Genomic DNA, 9,511 nt, shown 5'->3' on the forward strand with positions numbered 1-9,511 from the left:
AAAAAAACGAACGGAGGTAGTAGAACATAGATACTTCGTTGTTCAATGAAAATATAAAGTACTTTGCGAATGACAATTGCAATTGTATACATATATTTATTATAAAGAGAACGCTATAGTTTCTCGAATTTCAATCTTTCCAAGTAACTACTAACCGAATGTGAAAACAGACGTTCATATAAATAGAAAAACACGGAGATCGATCATCGAAGCACATAAATTAAGATGACTGGAAAAATTGAATATACCAAATTCTTGTATTTAAAACGTGCAAACATCTAAATTCGTAGCGTTAAACGAAACGATTTAAAAATGCTCGACCAACATCAAACTGCAAATCAATCCCGTTAAAGTGGAAACCGATTTTCTGTTTCACTAATGTAAATGACTTACTTCTGTCTATCCCGTGTAACGAGTTTCAGCGAAACGTTACGAATGTGGTTTTAAGTATACTAAGGAAGCATTTAAATCGAACTCTCGGTGGAAAATGGAGGCGACGAAAAGTTCCGGTTTGCATGGCTCCTTCGGATCATTCGTCTAAATTCTCCGCTCGCGCCGTTTCGGCGTTATTTATACAGATAGAAATTTCCGTTCTTAAGGTACACCATATGTAACGAATGATGTCATAACATTATAGCTGAACATAGAGAGAACATTTGACATTTATCGTTTACGAAGCTCAGGGTATAACACCGTCGGATTAATAGACGACTCGATAGGTAACGAGGATCTTGGACGTATCAACGTTTGAACATTGTTTGACTAAATGGTTGTTTTCATTTTGCAGAATTCTATCCCATAAAGGGGGCTACGATGCAACGCTAATGATTTTGTTATGGCTAGAGAGCAAGATATTTAAAGCGAATAAAGTTAACGACCCGTACACGCGTAACACGATTTTTGGTCAAACATTTGCCGACAACGTTCTTATTTTTATCTTCAAACGAACGACGAGACGCGAGAGAAATTTAACCAAATTACTTGATATTTGTTTTTAGACTTACGAACGATCGCATAACCAGGGCGGATGCGATTCGATTAGGTAAACTCAATTCAGGATATTTATTTGCCACGCATCTTACGAGCCAAAAATACGAATGTTACGGAAATGAAAAATTTCGAGTGATTTGCTCCTCGACAAATACTACGACTCAACGTTTGTTAACGAAGCTCAAGAGAAATTGCGGTTGTACGTGTTTCTCGAGGAACAGGGGCCGAGGTTGGTTGCCGAACAGAAATATACATGCACGCTTATTTTCCGTTTAACGTAAAGAACTCGACGAGCTATTCGTTCTTATATCAATTTCGTTTCAAACATATGCCGATGAAAAATTCACTAAAGCAAGCGTTACGCAATTACGAAGATATATTTATTCTGAAACAAAGTTTCTATTCTCGAAAGCCTATGTATTACAAAATCGCTATAATATGAGCCGTTCAGGGACCATTTTGAACGATTCTATTCGTTCAAACGTATACCTTAAAATTTGCTATTGTTTGTGTCATTTCTGTGCAATAAATGGACTTGCGGAATCGAGTCGTTTGTTTCTCCACACCTCGTACTATCATAAGCGTCGATTGGCTTTTTTCGTGTAACGAAATTAACAAAAAGTAAAGTTAATTTATAGTCTGACTTCTGAAAGGCTCTCGCGCAAGCAATTCGATGTTGTAACATTTGCCAATAATAATCAAACTTGTAAGTTCGGAACTAAACTAACTCTGTATTAATTACTCTCAAATTACAACTAATCGAACCAACGAGCACAAAAGTTGCTGAATTCCAAAATCGACCAAACTATTACTTGGTAGACAAAGGGAACCTTGTATAAGTTGGTAATAAGGTCAGCATTCATTAGCGAATTCTAGTAAAATGCTCGAGTCGGGACAAAAAGTCGAGCAACGTGCATGATCCTTCTTACGACCACATCAGTGCCTGAAAAAGGACTCGGGATGCGTCATCGTTCGTTCCTTAAGTACCTTCGCCTCCGACTCGACCCTTTCGTAACGGACAGTACTTCCGGTAGTCTGCAGCGGCAAGACGTAAGGTTCGTTGACCACGTTGCTTGTATACTTTACGAGCTTCCGGCTGCGTTTCCGGCGTTTCTAGCGAAATCAAATTGGTATTCTCGAGATGCGGCGGTCTCTTGCATCCTATCTACGGCAATATAATTCTACGAGTCTTCTGCTCTTTCTCTCTCTTTCTCTCTCTCTCTCTCTTTCTTTCTCTCCTCCTTTTAATCGGTTCCCCCTTCGGAAATGCGAGCCATATTCGAGCTACGAAATCGTCTGCGTGCTGGCTACGACGGACCAACTACTTATAGAACTTTATCTTCCTCGTGAAATCGTTCACGTCATGTCGTGTACATCGCTCAAACTGCTTTTCGTGAAACTGTACGATTTGTATGATAAGAAATAAACTGGCGTAATCGTCGAATGCGAGATCGAACTTTTTGACGAGACTCCCTTTGGCTGTTTCCTGATTCAATGTTAGTTTCGCAGCTCGATCTTGCACGGTTCGCGTAGTTTGGTTTGTAAGGAACAGGGAGAATTAAACATCGCCTTCTCATCGTCGATGGGTAATTGTGCGTAGCATCAAAAGCAAGTAATATAATTGTAATTCGAATGGCGATAAATAATTATTACTTGTTTGTTCCAACAACGTTTGGTTCGAGTCAACTACGTGTCATAGAACACGGAACAAAATTTTACTTTCTCTTCTGGTTGATCGAGCGATCGTAAAGTACCACCGATTCGTCAGTGGTGGAATTTATTGATATTCAATTCATTAACCGTATAGAATATAAATTGACAAAGACGTCATCGTCGGTATCGCGAATATCTTAGTTTCTTTTATATTATCTAAAGTCGCATCGACTGTCAGGATTATTTGTAACTACTTTTTGCAACTTGTACGTCCATACTTTCATTTTTGCCGGAGGTTTTGGTCTCTTTAAGTATGCCAGTATGAATGTAAACGTTCACACGTGGAGCGAGTAAAGACGAGCTTGTAAATGGTTAAACATGTGGGAGCTACAGCTTTAGATGGGTTCCGAACCACCAGAACCACGCTGAAATAAGTACAACGTAATTGCGAATAAATCGAGTTGCAGAAATGCCGGCCGATGATCAACCGGAACTTGAACCGTGCCGTGAGCCCTTTGGCCACGAATCCGAACCCCAGTCGACCGAGTCAACGCGGCTCTCTAACATCTCCGCTATTGCAGTTTATTTAATTTTACCTCATCGTGACAAACTACAATTTCGTGAAATTATTTTTCTAATGTTTTATTCAACCGTCTTCGCTCTATTCCTTTTCATTTTTCAAATAACAGTGCTAATAATCGAAACGTTCTAATAAATTATCAAGTTTCTTATTTAGTAGGTCAGAAAGAACAGTAGCGTGCACGTAAACGCGCACCGAACCGTAAATTATCGAGAATTTAATCATCGTTCTGAATTTTCGAAATCTAAGTTTTCATATTCTTTCGTACAAGTATGTATAATATCGTTCGATGATCGTAGTAATAATCATCGCATACTCGTCAAAGAAATTTCTTTCAAAAGTATTTCCAGTTACCCAGTAACCCCACAGTGGGGTCCGCTTCCGCTTTCGCTTTCGCTCTCGCTTTCGTATCAGCGAGACAACGACATTAATGCAACGACGAAACTTCTTTATTTGAAATCTTCCGTGAACAAAGATTCCAATAACGCATCGATGCGATTTTCCTGATCAAAACGAGACCAAAGACGACATTGCTATTGTGCTGTTGACAATAATCGGATGCAACTACGAACGAACCCATCGTATATATCGTATACAGGGTGGGTCACGTAATTGCAGCCACTTTGGTTATCGCGCAAACAATGACTTAACGAGATATATTTCAAATAAAATTTGGATCGTTCCGAGGGAGAACATAATTTGACGTGATTAGCTTTTTTATCAGAGGAATAGACGACATACGAAGACGAACTTTGTTCTTTTTAACGAAACGATATATATTTTTTTACATATGTGGATTCTTTGGAACGTTCCACGTCGAAAAATGTTGAGGTAAAATGTTATAAAAAATGGACAATTCGTGAGATATTTTTAATTAAAGCTAGGGACACTTCGTGTAAAAGTCTGAAATGCCTAACTTAAACAAATCTGACTCGAAGACATTTAAATTATACTTGAAATTCTTCTATTCGGATAATGTTCGCGCAATCAATAATTATTGTAACTAGTCGCGATATAATTTGACAGGTACAGATAAATGTTCCTAACTCATTTAATGCGTTGTTAACACCTACACACGTATATCACGTATGGTATATGCGAGTTGGTTGCTTTCCAAGCGGTAATTTTCCAACCGCAACTTTCACGGTATAAGTATAGTAACCCGTAAATCGATCAAGTCGTTATGTAAATATTATACTAGATGCGAACACGTTGTAATCAATTTCACACAATTATCGATATTCATAAAGTTTTATATTTTATATATATTATAGCTGTTTTCGAGGGAAATTATAGTGTCTATTTGTACTTTTCTGATAGTCGAATAAGATTTACTTCAATTTTCGATCGTTCAAATACTTAATTATTGCTTGTGTTTTATATGAAAATTGCTTGGTAAGATATACTTTTAACGATACAAAAGGAAAAACACGTAACCGTAAAATCGAGTAGAATCGCGTAAAATTAACGATAAATAACTAAGTAACGAAAACACAGACTGACAAATGTCAGGGTAAATGTGCAGGGTATAGTCTGCCACTGATTCTCTTTCAACACATAGCATGGTAGACAATGAAAGTTAAACTCGTATCATTTGAACGAGAAGTTATAGAAATCAAAGTTGTAGAGAGTCGATAAACTATTATAAGAACGTTAAAATTTTATGACACGTTTGTACATTGATGAATTTTACCGATGCTAAAATTACCGCTGGACTTTATCGATGCCAAGATTTAAAAAAAAGTTCGTCAAACGGAGATAATCATTTTGCCCTTCGGGCGGCTCATATTTTTATTTTTGCTTTCATTTACGATATTACCATATACGATTATGCTCTACGGAGGAAAAACATGGCAAGTCGCATTTTCTATTTATTACAGCGAAGTAGCTTTAACATTGATATTACAAAATTGTCTTTATATATGATTTTCGAGATAAACACGTGCTTCTTTTATTCCCTTCGAGACTTTTAAAATATGTTACATCGTAATGTTAGAATATCCAAGATATTAAAATATCGCTCGATTATTATACATTTGGCTTCCATATCACTTTAATGCTTCGTCAATTTATCAATTGGTTTTAAACATCTTTGAACCTAATAGGTTGTTTTCTCTTCCAATCTATATGCCATATTGAAATTGTCTTGTTTAATCGTAAGGTGACATTGAAATGAAGAAAATGGAGAAAAATATTTTCTCGTTCGTGTTTTTCTGATAATAACGTGTTATTTGCCATAACGTATTATGCCAATGGAGAAACAAACTACTTCTTCCAGCGCTTTTCGCCATCTAGATAATTCGCTGTACTGTGCGTGTATAGACGCGCGTGTAGACGCGCAAAGATTCAACGATGTATTGCTGCTCGACTGCGCTCTCGAACAGATTACAATGCTAGTAGGTAGTGCTTTCATTGGTTTCATCGTTAAAGAAACTTGGCTTTGAGTTTCGAACCGGGTGCCTTGTTCTCCGCTCACATCCACTCACCTTGTGACTCTCACCGGTTTATCAGTAAAATTTGTAGATTCGTGTTCAAGCACTTGTTTCCAATTCGCGTGCGGATTCCTTCAAAATAATACGCTAAACCATCGAGTCGCCAACTTTACTCATTAAAATATTTGTTGGAAAATTAACACTTTCAGGCGGACGCATCGGTAACATAGTTAATTACGCTTCTGCCACTTGCCACGCAACTTTGCACAATCGTTAACTATTATCGTTATCTCTTGACTAAGGATGTTTATACAATTTCATATTTGCATGACTATAGTCGAAGAAATGGGATCTAAATATTTCAGATTTGTTTCAGTTATTAAATGTTGTAACTTTAATTTGTATACTTTAGATATCTTTGAGCAAAGAGATAAAAAAATCTTGCCAAGAGAACCACTAATTTTCTAGAACATACAAACGATTCGGCGTTTCGATCTGCCTTTGATCTTTCTGAGGAGAAAAGAATTTTCGTTCATTTTACTCTCGTGCGAACGGGAATAAGGGTTCAGATTCGAGACACTTCGTATTTCGTAGTATTCGTTCAATTTAATTGACAACGACGCACGATCCTCCGTTGTACCTAAACATCTTTCATAATCGTACTGTCCACGAAAAGTAGTTTTTTATATATAACTTGATGCGTGGAATTGCAATATCGTATAAATAATTACTATAACGCGTATTAATAATTACTTTAACAGTTAGCACAGATATAACAAATACGTATTTCGCGATATTATAATTTTATTTTCTAGTGCTCTGGCACAATTCATAGCGCGATCTGACAACGTAAAATTGATAAAAATAGTTTTATAAGATATACGGGAAACGTTTCGCTAGAAAGTCGCGTCATATGTCGCGTATTAAGAATTTCTTGAAAGCTGTAATTGGTCGCAAGATCGCTTGAAAATATTTTGCGCGAAATTGTTGGCGAAGAAATTTCGTATAAAACAAGGTGAACAGGGTAAACTTATTTTGTATACGATTAAAGGACCGTCCTAGTTTCCATATGCATATGTATTTTCACCGAGACACTTGACTTTCTCTCGAAACAAATTGCGCATTAAAATTTCTTTCACGTGAAACGTCTCGTTGAATTTTACACACGAGAGTTCAAATGATCTTAAGTTAGCGGAATTTCTTACCCCCTGTAACCTATTTGGTAAAGAAGTTGGCAACTTTCCGCTGTACGCTTTGCAAATCCATTGTAGTTTCGTCAGTATCTTTATCCACGAATATAAAGTGTGCAAAAGCGAGACTGTCGAACTGATTTTATTGCAAGTACACCATATCGTGCCATGTAAATATTACATATGCCTCTCACATACGATACAGTGAAATGAACCATTAAAATTGCACAAAGTATCCGTTCTTTGAAGTATCGGCTCGATCACCAAAGGCAAACCAGTGAATTTCTCTATAGCAAAAATATTAAATATCCATACTTCTGCATAATTTATAACAACGTTCTTTTACACACGGAACATAGAATAACGTTTATGGCATTTGCTCTCTTTTCAGACTGAGATTATTGGTTTTTCTATATTTTTACTTTTTATCGGATACATAGGAGAACGTATTTTGTAGGGTGATTCTTCGATATTAATTTCATAATGACCAGTATCAGCTATGCGTTTGTTCGATAAGATACGTTATAACGTTTGCATGATATAGCAAAAAAAGATTCATAGAAACTGTCAAATATGTATAACATCGTAAATTTCATACCTTCGTATCATATCATAGCTACGCTTGTTAATTCTATAGGATAATATTGAGAAACAAAATTGAACGATCATCGTTGTAACCGTCGAAACCGTTGTGCAGGTGAATTATGTCGCACGTAAAGTTACACGATTTTCAAGATTCGAACTGCCTGTACCAGAGTTTCATTGCCTACCCGAAGAACCACAAGTAAAACATCGATCGAATATAACAATACAATTATCGTTAACTATATTCCAAACCTGCTGTTACGACCGTTCGCGGAGAGACGCGGTCGCGAGGAAAACGCGTCAGCGAGAGGCGTAAATTCTCGCTACGATTCGGTGAATCGACGCCGCGAAGTAGTCGTTTGTTGTTTCGGTTAAGATAACAGAGGTGGTTGAATGAATATGACACAGTAGTAAGTTATATTTCACCGTTTATTCCACAACTTATAACGAAGGCAGTTACACTGGTGCGTATGTACGAGATGAGTGAGTGACTGATCTACGGGTGTGTATACCCGCTCGAAGGATGTTGACCGTTCGAAGGATGTAAAATCAGTACTGTCTTGGGAGACGATGATGTGTCGGAGGAAAGCTAAGGATGGGTGTGTCTAGCGCACGGGACCATCGGATTTGTTGGTGCCGATGTTATTTAGGAGAGTAAGGGAATAGGCTTCGTTTTTAATTGGTTAAACGAAGGGTCTTAACCGCCCTCGAGAGAAAGTGATTAGTGGGAGGAAAGTTGCAGCGTGCGTGAGAAAAACTACCTTTCCTTAGTTAAGCCGTGGTAGACAATAGTCTTTAGAAATTCTTCCGAACCAGATGTTTGTTTTGTTTGAAGGACCTTTTCTAGGAAATCTATGAGATTTATGGAAGGTCCTTGAAACTATGGAGGATACGCTGCGAGTATCTGAAGACATCTGGTTGCCATATTGCCCGCGGTGTGTGGCCTCGGCTAGGTAGAGTGTTACGCGACGTAACACCTGCAAACATCTACATACACGTATGCGCCAAGATCTACGAACGTTCAATACGCGCTCGACGAAGAACGTTACAAAAATTCGCGTTGTATGAAGCTGAATTTCCTTTCCAATTATCAAGCTAAATGTATTTTTGTTACTTGATAAATTTACGTCATAATTGCTACCTTCGTGATACGCAGTTTTGTTAATGAACATGTGTGAAAAATCCAGCGATAAAAGTTGCTTCGTGTCCTTAGCCGTGTACCTACCACGTTCAAGTATATTTATTGCATATATATGGTAAACAAAGAATCTTTTGAAGTTTATTTTTGCGTTGCTTGCTCACAATCATCGTAAAGAGACCAAAAGCCTATTCGGGTGGCGAACGTACCTTACTGCTTGAAACAAGCTATTCATGTAGTTCGTACAATACAAAAATAATCGTTATTCTACGTGCCAAAGCAAAAAACTTTCCCATCGATATCCCAAAATATTCGACGATCAATGTGCAATAATTATAGTTCCTTAGTTTCCTGAGTTCTATTAGCTAGACAGTACCGTAGGAGAGCGTTTTCGTACTATGAGAAGCCGAGGGTCAAAGCGCAAAGCGCATTATTAAACGAATTATTCTACACATTGCGTTGTAGTGGGCATCGCGCTTGTCCCAATTGAAACACCCTAATTAAACCTTGTAAACAGAGGAGAAAGAGAGAGAGAGAGAGAGAGTTTGCTGGAAAGTTCTTCCTTGTTGCCCGTGGCAAACACTTCATGCCGTTGTTATTCATTACGTGGCTCGGGGAGGGTTAAGCTGCACGTTAACCACTTCTTCTCATCTTTCGAGCTGTTGATCCAACCTCTTGCCGTGGTACTTTTAGCCAGAGGAGGCAGGCTCCTCCCGCGTTGCCACTCAGTGCCATTACTTTTCCTCTAATATCGCGAAATGCGCACAATCTGGAACGCTACTCGAGCAACCAAGAAAACCATCCGATTCTCCGCCGTACGGCCAAGTAATCAGCCGTGAAGAACCCGTGGATTACCCGTTTTAAAGGTGCAAATATCACGCTTCGCCAGCGACCGTCACGCCGTAAATCCACCGTGAACCCTATCTTCGAGATTTCTTCGCGT

Source organism: Bombus vancouverensis, chromosome 10 (assembly GCF_051014615.1).
Source record: "Bombus vancouverensis nearcticus chromosome 10, iyBomVanc1_principal, whole genome shotgun sequence".
In the NCBI taxonomy this organism is placed as follows: domain Eukaryota; kingdom Metazoa; phylum Arthropoda; class Insecta; order Hymenoptera; family Apidae; genus Bombus; species Bombus vancouverensis.